We start from the raw sequence: 18,664 nt of genomic DNA on the forward strand, positions 1-18,664 counted from the left end.
ATCCCTTATAACAAAACTTAATTAAATATTTCTACATCTTGCTTCTTGATATGCTTTTGAAACTTTCAAAATAATTCCCTTAAGCCTTGAGAACTTCTGAAAAATATATTTATGAATACAAAGAACTCCACTAGAAGTCACCATGGTTAATTACAGTAAAACAATCTTTGTGATTGGTATCGTGTATAAAGTTAATTGTCTCATTAACCTTAGCCATTATAATCTAGTCCCATTATAAATGAAAATTAAAAGTAGGACTAGAAGTGAAATATAAATAATGACATCAAAATAGTGTACATTCTTCCATTATGATCTTTAAGATTTAAATGCATGTCTCTTCAGGCTGATAACTAATCAGTTCTGTAATATCAAGATGATAGATTAATAGAAAACTGGCCTTGCTGTGTTAGCGGCAGCTTCAACTATCTTAGCACATTTCAGGTCTGCTATCTTTATTTTTCTTTGCCATTTCTATCTCTAGGCAACAGAAAATTAAATACTGACTTAGAAAGGAAGAAACACGTCTTCAATATTTAGATATCTTGAAGCCAATAATGGAGAATGTGTACAAACTTCTAGTCACCCCTGTGTCCACAGAGATAGAGCAAGAAAAAAATTAAGCAAACTCTAGCTTGGTAGGTAAAATACATGATAGAGTGATAGGCTTTGATCAGCATTAAGGAAGTAGTATCAAGTGTGAGCAAAGGTTCATTTATTGTTCTACCAGAAGTTAAAAATCTAAATTTTAAGAGCTTAAAAATGATTTGAGAACCCAAATAATTAAATATATATGTCAAAGTCACCTGGAAGAAGTAGATTATGACATAGCTTGACTCAGATTTTGCTAACTAAATGCATTTGTTAACTCAATGTATTTGTCTCAGTTGTGTTTTATTAACCCAGATGTTTGGGTTTTGGTTCGGTTTTATTTAATTTGACTACTCTTTGGTCAGATGCTCTACCTAAATGGAATAATCAGAAAGAGCCCAATGTAAGAAACTTTTATTAAGAATCATAATCTTAGAGTATGTCTCATAAGAGGCTATTCCACATAGTTTGCACAGTATTAGAAAATAATTTCAAAAGCATTAATGGAAAGTAAACTATCATTTTATAGTTAAAACAGAAATTTTTTCTGTATTATTTCTCAATAGCATGATTCTCTACTGATTTCTTAGAGAAACAAAAAAAAATATGGAAGGGATCTGGGTTGGTTAAAATATTTTTAGAGAAAAGGTAAAAAATCAAAAGCTTGTGTAACAATGTGAAACGTCCAGGGAAGGGGTTTAGGGCATCTAAAGGGCTCCTATTTTTTCTGCTTAGAGATCATCCCAAATGGGAAGGGGAGCTCTGTGGGGAAGGCCTACACAACCTTCTAAAATGAAGGTATTTAATGAACAAAGGCCCAATTGCTGTGGAGATCGATTCTAAATTATGGCAATTACTCAGGATTAAAAAGTGGGTAGAAAATTCTGCTGCTGCTCCCTTGTTATGCTCTGATATTTCTCCTGCTTCTTTCCTCAAATCTGGGCTACTCTTGATCCCTATTCTCTTCACTCGCACTCATTACTCTGTCTTTTTGTATCCTGCTGAGTTTCCTTTCCTGCTCGATAGTTACTAGGTTATGAAATTCTCTATGTATCTTAGCTGAATATGTATGTGAGTGCTGAATACTAGAGAACTTAATGTAGAACATAAATCTATGGAGGGTAAAATGAGTTGCCTAAAGGACTAGCCCACATCTCATCAAATATGCTAAGAGAGGGTGCCCAAGAGTGAATCTTTGCTGAATTCTCAGATGCTTTCAGGGACCAGGACCACAGATTTGTGGAACCTGAAGCATTTCTCAGGGAATCCAGTATCCATAACTTTCAACTATGGGCTTATTGTTTAAAATTTCAACTTAATAATAAGGAATCTTAGAAAGAATTTCATAGTTTTATTTCTCTTTTTTTTTTTTTTTTTTGTATTTTTTCCCTATTGTAAAGGGCTTGTGATTGTGGCTTTAAAAAACCTATTGAAAGTAACATAAGGTAAAAAGGAAGTAAAAACTCAAGATTCAATTTCTTAGATATCCCTTAGCAAACAAACAAAAAAGAAGGAAAAACATACTACCAGGAAGCTGAAGCATAAGCATAAATACTAAAACTGAAGTGTTTTCCTAAGTTCTCACTTATAATTGCATGGTGTAATTTTTATTGATGTGGGGGGAGGGGAGTGTGAGCTCAATTTCTGTGTGTTTATGTCTACTCTCTAAATAAAAATTTTATTTTCTTATGAATAGATTTTCCTTCAACATTATGTTGATTATCACATGTCTCTGGGTTTCCACATCCCTGACTCTTATCCCATCCCAATAAGTAATTCAGCTCAGAAATTACACCACCTTAATGCAAACCCTATTTCTCTTATTTTCCTCATTACATTAAGTAAACTAACTCACTAGCCAGGCAATTAGGTGAATGGGTGTCTGTCCTGGAGTAAATCAGTGTTTGTCAGTGGGTCAAGTTATAAAAAGTATTTTAACTTAGGCCTACCTTTTAATAATTTCTGTGGGCATAGCATATCTCAGAGAAGCTGGTAACACATGGGTAAGGCAGGCACTTAATTATCTATGTATGATATATTCTTGCATTGCATTCATATACACGTGCCATCAACAAAAATATATTTGGAATACCAAAGACCTTATAGGATATCCTAGAGTTTTAGAATGGTTCAATGTACAGTTAAGTATATTTTAATATTTTAAAAATAGACTGTTAAGATTTTAATATAGCTGTGCTGAAAGATTATTAAATGAACCAATGACTAGTGAAAATATTTCATGATTAATTGTAAGTCCTTCAAAATAATCTTTATGAATAGAGAAGAAGAGAAAATATCTTTTAAGAAAGACTAATGGGGAAATAAATATATACCATTCAGATTATAAATATATAGTATTTAATTAAAAGTTGCAATGATAGCCAAGTGAATTGGTTTATTAAAATTAATAGGTTCATCAAAAATAACAAGATAATAATTAAGTGACAAACATAACTATTTCTCAAATTATGAAACTGGTATTTCAAAGGTTTAGGAAATAGTTTTAATAAAAAGATAACATCAAAAATTATTTATGGTGTTAAACTAATTCATGTAAAATACAGATATATGCTTGGCTACATATTGATTTAAGTACTTTATTTGAGAAAAGCACACAGAAAAAATTAATTGATGTAATTTTATAAACTGTATTTGGCAGTTCATATGTACTGGAGTCCAGTCATTTAGTAAGCTTCAAAGCATATGGATTTTAATTTCTAAAATATTATGAGTAAAATGCTTAAAGTTCTTTAAAATGCCTGCAATATTTAGTCAAACATAGTGACTAGTAAATACACTATTGTCTTTCCAAAATAATTAAAAGTACCTGTGCATGCACATACACTTTACTAGGAAGCATGCCACAAATTCTCTGTTGGATTAAATGAGATGGAACAGAAAATGTGATATTTTATACCAGAACACTATCACAAATTCTTAATCTGAAATTTATTTGAAGTCTACCCTTCTAAGTAATCAACATGATAATTATTTCAGTATTCCAGCATTTTTGGCTAATTATCTTTCGAAAGACTGACGCTTAAAATAAATGGATAGTTTATCAACTATATAAATGCTTACAGTATATTATCATACTTTAAAATTATTCATAGCAGTTTTGTACAACCCAGTTGCTTATAATTTACTGTAATTGCTCCTCAAATAGAGCATTAAGTTTTATGGCTTTATATTTTCCTTGACTAAAAAGCTTTATTACCATAACAATGTATCGAAAATGGAAATATTGATACCATAACCTCTAAGTAATCTTTGCTTATTATTTAGTGTAGGAATATTCAGCTTAGTTCTAAATGAATCAGAAAGTGTCAACGAGTTTTTTTTTTCATTTTGTTTTTTTGCTATCTTCTTCATAACATATTATTTTTGTCCTAATAATCTTAAGACTCTTAAATAATAGAAACATTCTATTTTATTATGCATTTTTGTGTATAACAGAGCAGAGGTGTCTGTTAATATCTGAAATAAAAAGAAGTGTTCTAATATAAACCTTGGTTTCTTATTTTTCTACAGACGGGTGCCCTTTGTGGGAGCATAGAAATTTATAGGCAAGCGCAGATCTATTAGGATCAAGACATAAAAGAAAAAAAAATGGTTTTAGTGCAGAGGGAAATAACCTTTTACAATATTAATAAAGGCTCTCTATACTTACTATATTTCTTTGACCTATAATGTCAGAAGTATAGATTACACCCTTAAATCATGCACTTCTAGCTTTATACCAAATTTGCACCATTCGGCTTTATCACAAATGTGTCCAGATTTTTATAACATCTGGCACATTTATAGCAATTAGTTCAGGGCAGGCTGTAGTATTGCCAGTCTTAACTGCACAGTCCAAGAACATATACAAATTATGATTAGTAATGATTTATTCAATGATGAAGTAATTCATCTTAGTCAGTTAAAGCCTCAAAGTATAGGAGCTGACAGTTGCGATTTGCACTATTTTTTTTTTCCGAAATCATCAAGTTCTTTCTAAATGTTAAACCAAATGGACACAAAACATGAAAAGCAGTTAAAATAAATACTATGCCCTAGTAAAATGTTCTTTATCCCCATAGAATAAAATGATGAAATTATACCAATTATATTTTTCAAAATAGATGAGTAGAGTACAATGTTTGGAACACTCTGAGAGATCTTGTAAATTTTAATTAATTCAGTTTTATCACCAATTGGCTAAAAGCCTTCTGTCATTAATAAAAATTGTCATATATGAAAACCTCATAAAGATTTGAATTATGATTAACAATGGTGATTTTTGGAAGTGCTGAACTATGATTCATGATTTTCCTCTATCCCCTGTATATTGTAATTTATTGGTTCTTCTCTGCCTATCTACATTCCATTTATGCTTCAGGTTCTGCAAGGTGCCTTCTTAGTAACTTACTTGGGGGATTTTTGCCCTGATCACAGAATGTGGAATTATTTGCATTCATACTGATCTAGTTATTACCTTTTCACTTATTGAGAATAAGATTACAAGTTAAGTGTCCATATCTTTAGTATTCTGTATTTCTCACAGTGTTGAGTACAGTGTTAGGCACATAGTATTACTTAAAAAAAAAAAAAAACATTACTGCTCTATTCTGGAAAAGACATGATTACTATGGTTCATTTTGGCACAATTTCAGAAGAGTAAGTATCGTATAACATACTGGTAATAAAATTTGCAATATGATCTCAGCCTTCAGAAACTATGCAGATATTCAACAAAAATCAGTGTTCCTCATCCATTCTGTGTTAGGGTAGGAAGTGAAACTAATTATCACCAGTGGAAGGAGATATACCTTCTCAGTTTGCTCTTTCCCCTTGCAGAGGACCCATCATTAAACTCAAGACCCTGGGAAATGGCTGAACTACTAGGCAACAGGAGTCATGGAAGACAACTGCCCACTGATCAGTAACACTTAGACTTCATATGAATGAGAAATCCTCTCCCATTGTGTTAAGCTCCGGAAAATGGGAATTTCTCCCTTTGAGGAGCCGTCATTAATGGGATGACATAGGGATCATCATTCTTATTTTCATCTTTAAATCGGATGGCTTTTTATTACTTTTATAGTCCTAAATAGCCCTCTATTATTTATATTTTAATATCGAGGTTTATGTTCTTATAGTAAAACAAGATAAAACAAATCCTGCCAGAATTATCTTCTATATGTCAGTTGAAAGGCATTTTTTATATAGGTACATTTCTTGTTTCTTGCTATGTGGATATTTTGATTACCAACCTGATATTAATACAATGACATTAATCTCTCAGCTTTAGGGCAAGCCTAAGCTATTGTTGGATTATTAGAAATCATCTTTATTTCTCTCATACTGACTCACTGGCTCTCACTATTTGTTTCAGTTCTCAGGGATAAACTCTTGATTCATACTATCTATTCCCTTTTTCCAGTTTTATTGAGGTATAATTGACAAATAAAAATTATGTATATTTTAAGGCAGTGGTCCCCAACCTTTTTTGGTACCAGTGACCAGTTGCTCCTATGAGAATCTAATGCCTGATGATGTGAGACGGAGCTGAGGTGGTGATGCTAGCACTGGGGAGCAGCTGCAAACACAGATGAAGCTTCGCTCCCTGGCCCGCCGCTCACCTCCTTCTGTATAGCCCAGTTCCTAACAGGTCATGGACTGGTACCAGTCTGCAGCTCAGGAGTTGGGGACCCCTGTATTAAGGTATACAATGTGATGATTTATATACTGTAGATTGTAAAATGATTACCCCAATCAAGTGAATCAACAGCATTCATCCCTTCACATAGTTATAATTTTTTAGGAGTGATTAAAACACTTAATCGACCCCTTAACAAATTTCAGGAACAGAGTACAGTGTTGTTAAATATAATCACCATGCTGTATATTAGATCTCAAGAACTTATTAATTTTATAACTGAAATTTTGCAAACTTCAAAAAACATCTACCCATTTCCTCCACCCCCCGGCACCTGGTCACCAATATTACATTCTGCTACTATGAGTTTGTCTCTTTTTTTAGTTTCCACATATAAATGAGATCATGCAGAACTTGTCTTTTTGTGGCTGGTTTATTTCACTTAACATAATGGCCCCTAGGCTCATCCATGTTATTCTAATAGCATGATTTTCATGTTTTTTAGGACTGACTAAATTCCATTGTGTCACATATACCACATTCTCTTTCTCCGTTCATCCACTGGTGGAGTCTTCTTAGGCTGTTTCCCTATCTTGGCCCTTGTGAATAATGCTACAGTGAGCATGAGAGTGCAAACATCTCTCAAGATACTGATTTCAATTCCTTTGGATATCCTCCCATAAGTGGGATTACTGGATCAAATGGTAGTTCTACTTTTAATTTCTTGAGTAAATTGCATACTGCTTTCCATAACAGCTATATCACTTTATCTTCCCACCAACAACATACAAGGATGTTCATCTTTTTGTACTCTTGCGAATTGATTGTGATCGCTTGTCTTTTTGATGTAACCATCCTAACAGATGTGAAGTGATATCCTATTGTGGTATGGATTTGTGTTTTTCTCAGATAAGTGATGGTGAGCATATTTTCATATATTTACTGTGAAAAGAAGGCCTTTTGTATGCCTTCTTTGGAAAAATGTCTATTCAGGAATTTTGTACTTTTTTAAAAAAGGTAAGACTATTTTTTAGAGCAATTTTAGGCTGAGGGCCTATTCCATTACCAATATCCTCCAGCAGAGAGGTACATTTATTGCAATTGATGAGCCTACATTGACAACTCATAATCACCTACAGTCCATAATAATTTTTAGTTAATTCTCTACATGAACACAGGATACCTTTCCATTTTTGTGTGTTTTCTTCCGTTTTCTTTATCAATATCTTTTAATTTTCAGTGTTCAAATCTTTTACCTCCTTGTTTAAATTTATTCCTAGATATTTTATTTTTTGATGCTATTTAAATAGGATTATTTTCTAAATTAATTAACTTTTTGGAGAGGATTTTATATCTTGCAACTTTACTAAATTAATTTATTCTAACAGTTTTTGAAGGGAATCTTTAGGGGTTTTATATATAAAATGATCTTATGTAAAAATTATTTTTTCTTATTTAAATGTCTTTTATTTATCTTTCTTGCTTAATTAATCTTATTAGAACTTTTTGTATTATATCAAATGGAAATGATAGGTGGCGGAACCATTGTATTTTTTTCTGCTCTTAAAGGAAAAGCTTTCGCTTTTTCACTCTTGAGTGTGATGTGTGGGCTTGTTATACATGCCCTTACTTATTGGGATACATTTCTTCTGTACATAATTTGCTGAGTTGTTTCTTTTTTTTATCATAAAAGGATGTTATAGTTTATAAAATGTTTTTCTGCATCTACTAAGGTAATCATATGATTTTTATCCTTTTATTTATGTGGTATAGCACTTTATTTGATTTGGGTATATGAAAACCAGCCTTGCATTTCAGGGGTAAATCCCAGTTGACAATAGTGTATGATCCTTCTGATGTGCTGTTGAATTCTGTTTGTGAGTATTTGTTGAGAGTCTCTGCTTCTACATTCATCAGGGATATTGGCCTGTAATTTTTGTTTTTGAGGAATCCTCTTCTGGCTTTGGCATTAGGATAATGACGGTTTTGTAAATCAGTTTGGAAGTATTCCCTCCTCTTCAACTTTTTGGAAGAGTTTGAGAAGAATTGGCATTAATTCTTCTTTAAATGTTTGGCAAAATTCACCCATGAAGCCATCTGCTCCTGGGCTTTTTGTTTTTGTTGAGAGGATTTTGATTACCAATATAATTTCCTTACTAGTAATTGGTCTATTCTGATTTTTTAAGTTTTTATGATTCAATCTTAGTAAATTGCAAGTTTCTAAGAATTTATCCTGCTTTTTTTTTTGGTTATGTAATTGGTTATGTAGCAGTCTCTTATGATTCTTAGAATTTCTGTGGTATCAGTTGTAATAGCTTCATTTATAATTGCTTCTGAGCACTTGCTCTCTCTTATTCTTGGTTTCTGTAAGTAAAGAATTGTCTATATTATTTTTCAAAATGACTTATTATTTTTATTGATCTTTTAGTCTTTATATTCCTTATTTCATTTATTTTACTCTATTCTTTATTATGCCTTTCTTCTGCTAACTTTGGGCTTAATTTGTTGTTCTTTTGCTAGTTCCTCAAGGTATAAAGTTAGTGGGTTTTCTCTCCCTTTACTTTCAGCCTGTGTGTGTCCTTTATGCTAAAGTCTCTTGTAAGCATCATATTGCGATTTATTGTTTTTCATCTCTTCAGCCAGTCTGTATCTTTTGATTGGAGAATGTAATCTATTTACATTGAATTTAATTATTGGTAGATAAAGACTTATGATTGCCATTTTGTTAATTGTTTTCTTACTGTTTTACAATCCCTTTGTTTCTTTCTCTCTTATGTTCCTTTTGATTTATTTGTTGCATTATGCTTTGTTTCCTTTTTATCTTTTGTGTTTCTGGTGCAGATTTTTTTTTGTGTGTGACCAGCATGAAGCTTACATAAAACATCTGTTAGTTGGATTAAAATGAGCTATTTTAAGGTAATAAAAACTTCAATTGCATAAAAAAATCTCTCATTTACTTTTCCCCATCCCTTATTTTATGTTATTGATGTCGCATTTCACATTTTTTATATTGCATATCTATTAATAGATTATTATAGTTATGGTTATTTTAATACTCTTTTCTCTTAAATGATATACTAGAGTTAAAAGTGATTTATGTACCACTGTTACAGTATAGAGTAATTTGAATTTTACTATATATTTTCCCCTTTGAGGTTTATGCTTACACATATTTTCATGTTATTTAGCGTACTTTTGTTTCAACTTGAAGAATTTCTTTAGTATTTCTTATAAGACAGGTCTAGTAGTGATGAATTCTGTTTTTGTTTGGGAATATTTTATCTTTTTATTTCTGAAGAGCAGCTTTGCTGGGTATAGTATTCTCATTTGTCAATATTTTCAATACTTTGCAAAATAAGATCTCCCCACAAGGCCCTTTTGGCCATGAATGGGGGCCACATTATTGTTTCTGTGATGTGAATGGAGAACTTCCTAGTTCACCATCTTGCCTGTCACTCATATTATTTTTTTATATTCAGGAAAAAAACAGACTCTGTACCAGACAAGTATTAGTAATAGACTATTTTGTTGTAAATTTTATATTTTATCTATTTCTCTATCAGTTATCATTCCTATTTACTCTTTAAAAATGTATCTGATCTGAATGATGTAAAAAAGTAATCAAAGCATAATAAATTTTTCTTATCTTTGAGAAGTACACACTGTGCAGCAAAGGGAAAGGACTTTGCATTCTGAGAGCATCTATCACTGGGGTTAGTTTTCTAACCCTGCTAATTAATAACTCTGACTTTGGCTAGTGGTTCCTTGTTGTCTCAATTTTCTTATCTTTAAAATGGAGATACTTGAATAAGCCTGACCTCGGAAGCTAAGCAGGGTCGGGCCTGGTTAGTACTTGGATGGGAGACCACCTAGGAAAAACAGGTGCTATAGGCATTTAAAAAAAAATAATAAGGGATTGTAGGCTGACAAGGTCCTTGCAATCTGTGAGGTCAACCAAGGGTTGCCTCACCTAAAAAAAAAAATGAATAAACAAAATTAAAATAAAAAATAAAATAAAATAAAAAATAGTAAGGAGATAGTAAGAGTCCCTATCTCAAAAGGCTGATGTTATGATTGTATATGTTTTAAAAGTTTATAATAATGATGAGTACATATGATGCAGTATGACTCTATAAGTTCTGTACCCATTAGTTTTCTAAATGAAAAAATTAAATCTTATTGAAATTGAATAACATCGCAAAAACTAATTTGTTAGTAGGTGGAAGACGCCAGATTTAAACTCAGTTCTCTTTGATGCTGACTCTCTACTTCAGCTTTAACACTGATTCTTAATGATCCAAATAAATTAACCAGTATATTTTAATAGCATTTATCTGGATAATTATGACCTTTATTTTATCCCACATACACAGAATGTGATCACAAACTACTCTTGTAATAATGAGAAGTTGCCTCTCTCTTTAGTTTTTTCAATTTCATTTTTATCATTATCAGATTATTCTGCCTGTAGATAAGTAACTTACTGCTTTTTTTTTTCCCTCCCCTTTGTTATTTTTTTGAGCTCCATCTTTGCCAGGCCAACAAAGAAAAATTCATACATGAATTTATTTCCTTATGTTAACTAAAGACAACAAATGGAGGGATTATTTTTTTTTTTTCAGCCTGAGTTGTGCTAACCACATGGACCAAACATGATTGACATGTCTTTCTTCCTGAAAAATACATAAAGATGGCAGGTAATTGAGTAATTTTAAGCTTCAGCTTCTCAGAACTGCTCCCTTCCCAGTCTGACCCAAAAGAAAGTTTCTCTCTTTTTTTGCCCTTATTCAGGTAATATTCATATTCTCTCTCTCTCTCCCTCCCCCTACCCCTCACATGCAAGCATACACACACTAATCTGCCATGCTTGAATTTAAAGCCTTATTTTTTCTTGCCACTAGTATTATTATTGCATTCTCCACTGAGATGTATTACAAATATATCCCCAATATCTTCTTAGGAGTGTTCCTAAGTCAAAAATTTGATTTAAAAAAAATCTCTTGCTAATAATAAATTACCCTCATTAGATTATTAGCTCCTATATTATAGAACCTGTTTCTTAACTAACTTTGATGTTTCTATGCCCAGAATAGTGCTAGTACTTAGTAGCATCTGAATAGTCTTATCAAAAGGAAATCTGCAAGTCTTTTTCTTAGTACTTGACTTTAGCTCTGCACCCATATCACCCTCCCAAATCCTATTAATGAATTTACCACCTCCCTAATAGAGTTGAACTACTTCCACTTAGAGCTCTGAATTTGGCATCAGTCATCTAGAATATGTATATGAGTCTTGGCAAAGGCAGAACTTGACTTTTTAAGGTCATATTGTTGCCAATGCTTTTCTGTTCATTCTTTTCTATAGTTTACTTGGCTTTTGACAATCTACTTTGCTTTCTAATCTAACAGCTTCTACTACTTACTATATTTTATCCTCAACTTCTCTTAAGCTATCTCTAGAGTTCTTGTTTTCTGATTCTTTCCTTATTTCTGACCTTTGGAAAGTCTACTTCTCTAGTTTTATGTCTTAGACTCTCTCAACCCTCAATTGCTATCATGGCCTTATTGTTAGCTTCTATGCACTGAGGCTGTCTCTAGATTTTGATATGATGGTATATCATTTGCGAAGTGATCAGAACTTGATGTCAGTTGGCACTATGATGTGGGGATAATGGCTGATTATCTTAGGAGCATCTGGTGAAGTTTTAAAAGTTAACAACAGCCAATTACAATTCCAGAAGTTTCCAGTACTAGAAATATTTACAGTAATGCTTAAATACCAGATATTCCAGGTGGCACTACTGAGTTGAAATTGGAACAATTGAAATTTGAGTCACTGAATTGAGATTTATTACTGAGATTGGAAAACCTCAATGTCATAAATCCATTTAAAAGACAATCAGACTCATATTCAAGAGCCATATTTGAAAAGGTGCATTCATAGCCCAGTTCAAGGTCATAGGTAAGAAAAGCTAAGAATTCCTTCATTTAACTTACTATAGAAGAGTCAGGTATTTCATGGCACAGGAGCAACTGAAAGATGATTTACTTTTCCTTTTGTCTTTCACAGGAGCTTGTAAGTGATTAACAAGCACTGAAATAGAGCTCTTATTCAGGGGATAAGTAGACTAAGAAGCAAAAGTCCAATATGTTAACTAGAACTGCAGTAAAATTCAGTCAACAGGAACCACAACTATCTCATGAGAAGCGTTCTCCTCTCCAGGAATATTTTACTGCTCCCTCCTCCTCCTCCTCCTCCTCCTCCTCCTCCTCCTCTTCTCCCTCCTCCTCCTCCTCCTCCTCCTCTCTCTCCTCCTCCTCGTCCTCCTCCTCCTCGTCCTCCTCCTCCTCCTGCTCCTCCTCCCCTTCCTCCCCCTCCCCCTCCTCCCCCTCCTCCTCCTCGCCCTCCTCGTCCTCCTCCTGCTCCTCCTCCTCCTCCTCCTCCTTTTCGTCGTCGTCGTCCTCCTCCTCCTCGTCCTCCTCGTCCTCCTCCTGCTCCTCCTCCTCCTCCTTTTCATCGTCGTCGTCGTCCTCCTCCTCCTCCTCCTCGTCCTCCTCCTCCTCCTCTTCCTCCTCCTCCTCCTCCTCCTCCTCCTCCTCCTCCTCCTCCTCCTCCTTCTCTCTTTTTTTAACATAGTATTTCATATTTTGGTAGATCACCACTATCTCTAGCATCTTACAGTCAATTCCAATCACTTGCTATATATGTTTTGGCTCTCAGATACATGGGCAACAAGGAAAAAAGATGTTTTATTATGACAGTCAAGCAGCCTGGCATGTTTCTGCCACATGAAGGGCCATTTTCTCTTTATGTGAAGTTCCCTGGAGAGTATTTCTTTCCCCGGGAAGAAAATCTTATGCACATCGTTGGATAATCAGTTTCAAAAAAGAGTACAATGTTCCAAACATATTCTTTTCTTTTATGATTGCAGTCCTCAGTCCCAGTTGAAAAGACCTTTCTTTCTGTTTTTTTTTTTACAGCACTGAATATACTGTCAATAAGTCATAAAAAATTTCTGCAACTTTTTTTACTTTCTATTCTGCAATACATTACATGTCAACATAGTCAGTGAATGAGACAAGTTAGACATCTTACATCAGGAGACTAAATCTCTAGGGTTGATGATATCCTTAGGGCAAGGTGCTCAATATTCTGACAGGTGCATTTCTTAAATTAGACTTTTCCTGTGTGCCACATTTTCTATAGCCACTCAAGAGCAAAAGCAGTGAGATCAGATTGATTTTTGGACTGCTATCAAATATAAATAACAATTAACTCTCATGTCAGCTTCTAGCAGGTAAGCACAATTGCAGAACGTCTGCACTTCAAGAAAGAATAAAGACATCCTTCTTTGGGCTGAACAATGTAAGAGAGCCATATGTCAGGATCAGAAGGATATTTCGACAACCTCACGGCAATCCTCTACAATTGTAGAAGACAGAACTCTAATTTTAATTGCAGGCTACAGTCTATTTATGACAGAATTATTGTAAGGGTCCAAGATCCTTAGCATGGTTTGAAAGGAAATATCTTTCAAGCCAAATCTACCTTTGCAACCTCATCTCTAGATATGGCTCCAAAACACCATATGTTCTTAAAAAAAAATGAATCATTGTTTTCTGATTTTACTATTCAATTCCCATCCATGAGCCTTTCTTCATACTTTTTTGGGAGGATACTCTGGTTTTTATTTCACGATTAACTATTTTAAAATTAGATTTAGATGCAGCTGCAAGTAAACAAAACAAAGAGGTCAAACACAAAGCTTATTTCAAAAAAAATCTAGGTTTAAAAAAAATGAAGCAGGAAAGTAGAATCTCTGACTAGTAAGATGGATCCATGGATTTAAAGCCCTAGGTTTCTACCTGCTTGTGGTCATTTCATCTTTAATGAGTCTTCTTGCCCTATGGTTCAGTAGAGCTGCTCAAGCTTCACCCACACGAATTGGAAAGAGAAAAGAGATGTGCACTCATTTTGAGACACTTTTTAGAACTTACACATTCCACTTGAATTTTATTTCATCATAACATATTTGCATTACCATATATAAGATAGAACAAAAATATAATCGTTGTTTTGGGTGTCCATGTGAATACCCAACATGGTGGTTGCATTATTGAGAGAGTAGCAGAGAATGGGAATTGAGCAAGAACTAGTAGATTCTGCCCTAACCAGTTGGTGAACTTCTGCCAGCTTTTCCAGGGCCCTGGAACAAAGCAAATTAACCTCATACCATGATCAAAATAGAAATTTCATTAAAACATTATTTTAGCATGATAAATATTCATGTTCAGTTAAATCTTAATTACTCATAAAAAGAGAAGTTTGAACTATAAAAAAAAGATGAAGATTTTGATTGTCAGATATGTGACCTTGCTCTAGGAAACATAATCAATCACTCTCTCTCTCTCTCTCTCTCTCTCTCTCTCTCTCTCTCTCTCTCTCTCTCATACACATACACACACCACAAACACAAGCATTCTGAAGTTCTTACAATCAGTTTTCTTTTCTAAAAAAAATGTCAGTAATAATTACATTACTGCATCCTTCTTGGTGTTTGAGGGTTTTAAAATTAGATAATATATGAGAAAGTGCTTTTCCAAATTGTATAGTGAATTAATTATCTTTTTAAAATGATAGCCAGGTAAAGAACCGATACGAGCATACTCCAGCATTATGATTCTCTTAGGAACTAAATGAAAAAAAGAAATCAAAGTTCTATTCATTCATCTATAGATCAAAAAGACTAATATTATGTGATTATAAGTTGCTCTTGTTTATGCAGCGAATTCTTTTTGATCATCTATTATGTTCAGAACACTAATTTGGGCCCTTGGCTACAGCAGATAATAAGAAAATTCTTTAACCCATGAAGTTTATAATTGAAAGGAGAGTGCGTATTCAAATAATGATGTAATGGTATGGCATAGTTACGCATAAAAGTAAAACTATTGTATACACATGTAAAATGGATGATGTAAAAAGTAGGAGTACCTAGGAAATTATGACTTTCCGAGTCCGTAGTGTTTAAATATAAATATAAAGGCTAGGAAGGCAACAAATGCAAAGAGGAACAGTCCTAGATCAGAGAACAAGAACAAATTCCAGGTGGGAGAATTAGCATGTGTGAAGACCTTGAAATAAGGAGACTTATGGGGCATTTAAGGATATTGACATGCCACTTATCTGCTTTAGGGCCTTGTTTTCTAGTTTTAAAAAAGAGTAATTATAGTGTTAATTTCTTTATTGAGAATAAAGTATAAGAATCATTTGTTAACCATGAAATGCTACGGAAACAGTAATTCTGTTTACCTAACATATGTGATAAAGCTCCAGGTGTTTCACGTTTACAGCATGGTTTTCAACCCCTCTGCTGGACCCCCTGAAAGTAGAGCTTGTACTTTACTTTGACTAGGCTAATGCTTTCATTTCGTTGTGTTTATTAGAAAGGAAATAGAATAGAAGCTACCAATCCCAAAAAATTCATGTATTCCCCAATATTGGTGTCATCTGAGAAGAACCAGTCCCTAAGCTTTAAATAATCCTGATTATTTTATTTATCTATTTGTAAATGTTAGTGGAAAGAGGGAAGGTCCAGGGAATATATCTTCAAACACTACATCATGACCAAATACCTAGGGTCTTTATTTCCAAGTAGTATTGTGACTTTCATGTTTGATACAAAACAATTAGATATTGACTGTGACCTCTTGCCTTTTGACCTCTGCCACTTTTCATTGAAATCCATTTAACATGATAGACTTCATGCTACTATGAGGAATGCGTTTGGTCACCACTAGATATTCAAGTTGTTTGTAGACTCCGGAATGACAATGTTATACACAAAGACCTTTAGCTCTCTTTCTACAAGTATCTACATCTAAATTTAACAGAAATCAGACAGAAAACCACAATGTGCTACAACGTTCAACTCAAAATAAAACTCAGTCTTTCTAAACACTTTTAAAATGCGGCATGATATTTAGAATCAACAATTATAATGAGTTCCTACTATGCAGAAAATGAACTTTAGCTGCTGTCATCCAGTTTGCTTGATTTAAATATTCCTAACAAGCCAATGTGATTGATCAGATAAAACATTATTATCTCCATATTGCAGCTAAGGAAACATATATTGAGAAATATTAAATTGCATAATTATATAGTTTAGAAGAAGCAGAGCCAGAATTTCAATCTAAGTCTACCTTACTCCACATTCAGTATTTGTTTCCTTGCAATTAATTAACCCTTCCATCGAAACTATCTCTTCATCAACTACCCCCACAGACATTATAAAGTAGTTATATTAAAATTGTTGAGAAGATGTAATGCACTTGACTACTTTTGATTCAACTGTCCTCATCAAAGCTATGACCCCCTTAGGTCAATATAAGAAAAGAGATAACTTGTTTGAGTTGCAAAACAATGGGCTTTTTAAAAATTGGCATTCTGATACTAAAGTATATCTTTAAACTAAATCTCAGAATAAAAGCTTTACATACTATCTTCTCCTCCTGATTTAAGCCTTGCCCATAAACAATAGTAATTCCCAAGAGCCTTGAGCAATAAAGCCAGAAGGGGAAGTTTTTTATTTTTACTGATTGGAATTACTATTTAAATATGTGCTTTCCCAGGGATTCTTAACATCTAAAGATATCCAACATCACCAATTAAGCTGTCCAAATATCAAAAAGCTCCAGCCATTTCAATCTTCCAAGAACCCAGTTTAATTCTCTGCCTCCTCTCTGTAGTATATAACATTGTACATCAAATGTCTAAGGTAAAACATATTTTATAGATCATATAGAAAAGTTACCATTCTTATTAATACAGACTATAAAAAAGTAATCAGAAGAAATGTAAGAGATAGGATCTTAAAAATTCCCACAATCCATAGTTTGCATAATTTAAGATATATCCTGAAAAAAATGGCTGGCATTTTCTCTTTCCAACTAATATGGCACTGCCATATGGCAATTGTGGTAACACAATATGCAATTTATATGTCAGTCTGCTTGGAATTTTTCCAGTTTTTTTTTGTATTTCACTATATATGCTCAATATTTTACATTATTCCTCTAAACGGACATACTCCTTCCTCATCCCTCCATACTCCTCACTATATTTATTGCCTTTGCTGCAGCCACGCCTGCCTTCTCAGCTCCCTCTCTGTCTTTCTCGTTCACAGATAAGGGTCTTTGCACACACTATTCTTTCCCTCTACTTGGTCCCCTACTTTCACTGGGATTGCCCTAACGCAGACTCTGAGATATGCACATAGACCTGTAGATAAAGATAGTTTGTTTTGGCAAGGTGAGACAGGAAATGGAGAAGAAAAAAGAAACAAACAAACAACAATGGATTGTGTACTTATGAGCCGGTTAGCTCTAGTTTTCTCATCAGATGACAGACAAATAGACATGAATCTATTGACTTACATCTCCCATTGTTGGAAGGCATTGACCTACTTACTTCTGGCTTGGTCCTAGGCATGGCTGAAAGGCCTTCTACAACTATAAGAAAGTAAAGCAGAGAGATGAGACCATACGGCAGATACATGATGTAGAAAATGGACAGCGATACATGGGCTATACCCTCAGCTGTGTTAAGACCAGGTGGACTGAGACACTGCTGTGAAGTACATTGCAAAGATCTGCTGCATGCTCCCCAAGCACTGAAGAAATCAGCTATCCTGTTCCCTAAGTAAGTAACTTTGCTTAAAATTATAGCGCTATAGTCATGGTATTGTAATATAGTCGGTGAATATGACCCTTCCCCCAAAGCAATACATTAGAGACTGAGCTAGTATAAAAAGAATCACATGGTTTTGCTTTGCAATTTAGAACCAGATTAAAACCTGAAAGAAAGAAACACAATATAATTCGTATTTCACAAAAGGAAATTGTTTGGGCTTGAATTGTGTGCCCCAAAACCATATGTTGAAGTCCTAACCCCTGTACCTCAAAATAACCTTATTTGTAAAGAGTCATTACAGATTTAATTAGTCAAATTAAGATGAGGTCATACTGGAATACGGTGAATCCTTAATCCAAAACGATTTGTGTCTTTATAAGAAGAGAAGACAAAGTCACACAGGGAAGATGCACCTCTCTTTCTACAAGCAGACAGGCAGAGACTGAAGTTGTATTGTCATAAGCCAAGTCATGCCTGGGGTTACCAAGTAGAAGAGGCAGGATGCATATTTCCTTAGAGGCTTTGGAGGGATCATGACCCCATCAACAGCTTCATTTTGGACTTCTCATCTCCAGAATTGTGAGAGAATAAATTGCTGTTGTACTTAGCTACCGTTTGTGTTACTTAATAGTATGGCCCTAGGCACCTTATACAGAACTTCTATGTTAGGAAGTATGTCGAAATCAGTAGTGATTATTAAATCATAAAGATTCCATGGACTTGTAAAGAACTAGGTTGAAC

The 18,664-nt window shown here is 33.9% G+C and overlaps 1 long non-coding RNA gene across 1 annotated transcript in view; it reads left to right on the top strand.

Moving 5' to 3' along the window:
• LOC107513703 overlaps window positions 1-18,664 on the top strand; it is a 280,405-nt gene that overhangs the window by 74,783 nt on the left and 186,958 nt on the right. Inside the window, exon 2 of the long non-coding RNA XR_001597613.2 lies at window positions 17,719-17,932. This is a non-coding gene — a long non-coding RNA (uncharacterized LOC107513703). The remainder of the gene's footprint in view (window positions 1-17,718; window positions 17,933-18,664) is intronic.

Source organism: Rousettus aegyptiacus, unplaced genomic scaffold, assembly GCF_014176215.1.
Source record: "Rousettus aegyptiacus isolate mRouAeg1 unplaced genomic scaffold, mRouAeg1.p scaffold_m13_p_14, whole genome shotgun sequence".
Lineage (NCBI taxonomy): Eukaryota > Metazoa > Chordata > Mammalia > Chiroptera > Pteropodidae > Rousettus > Rousettus aegyptiacus.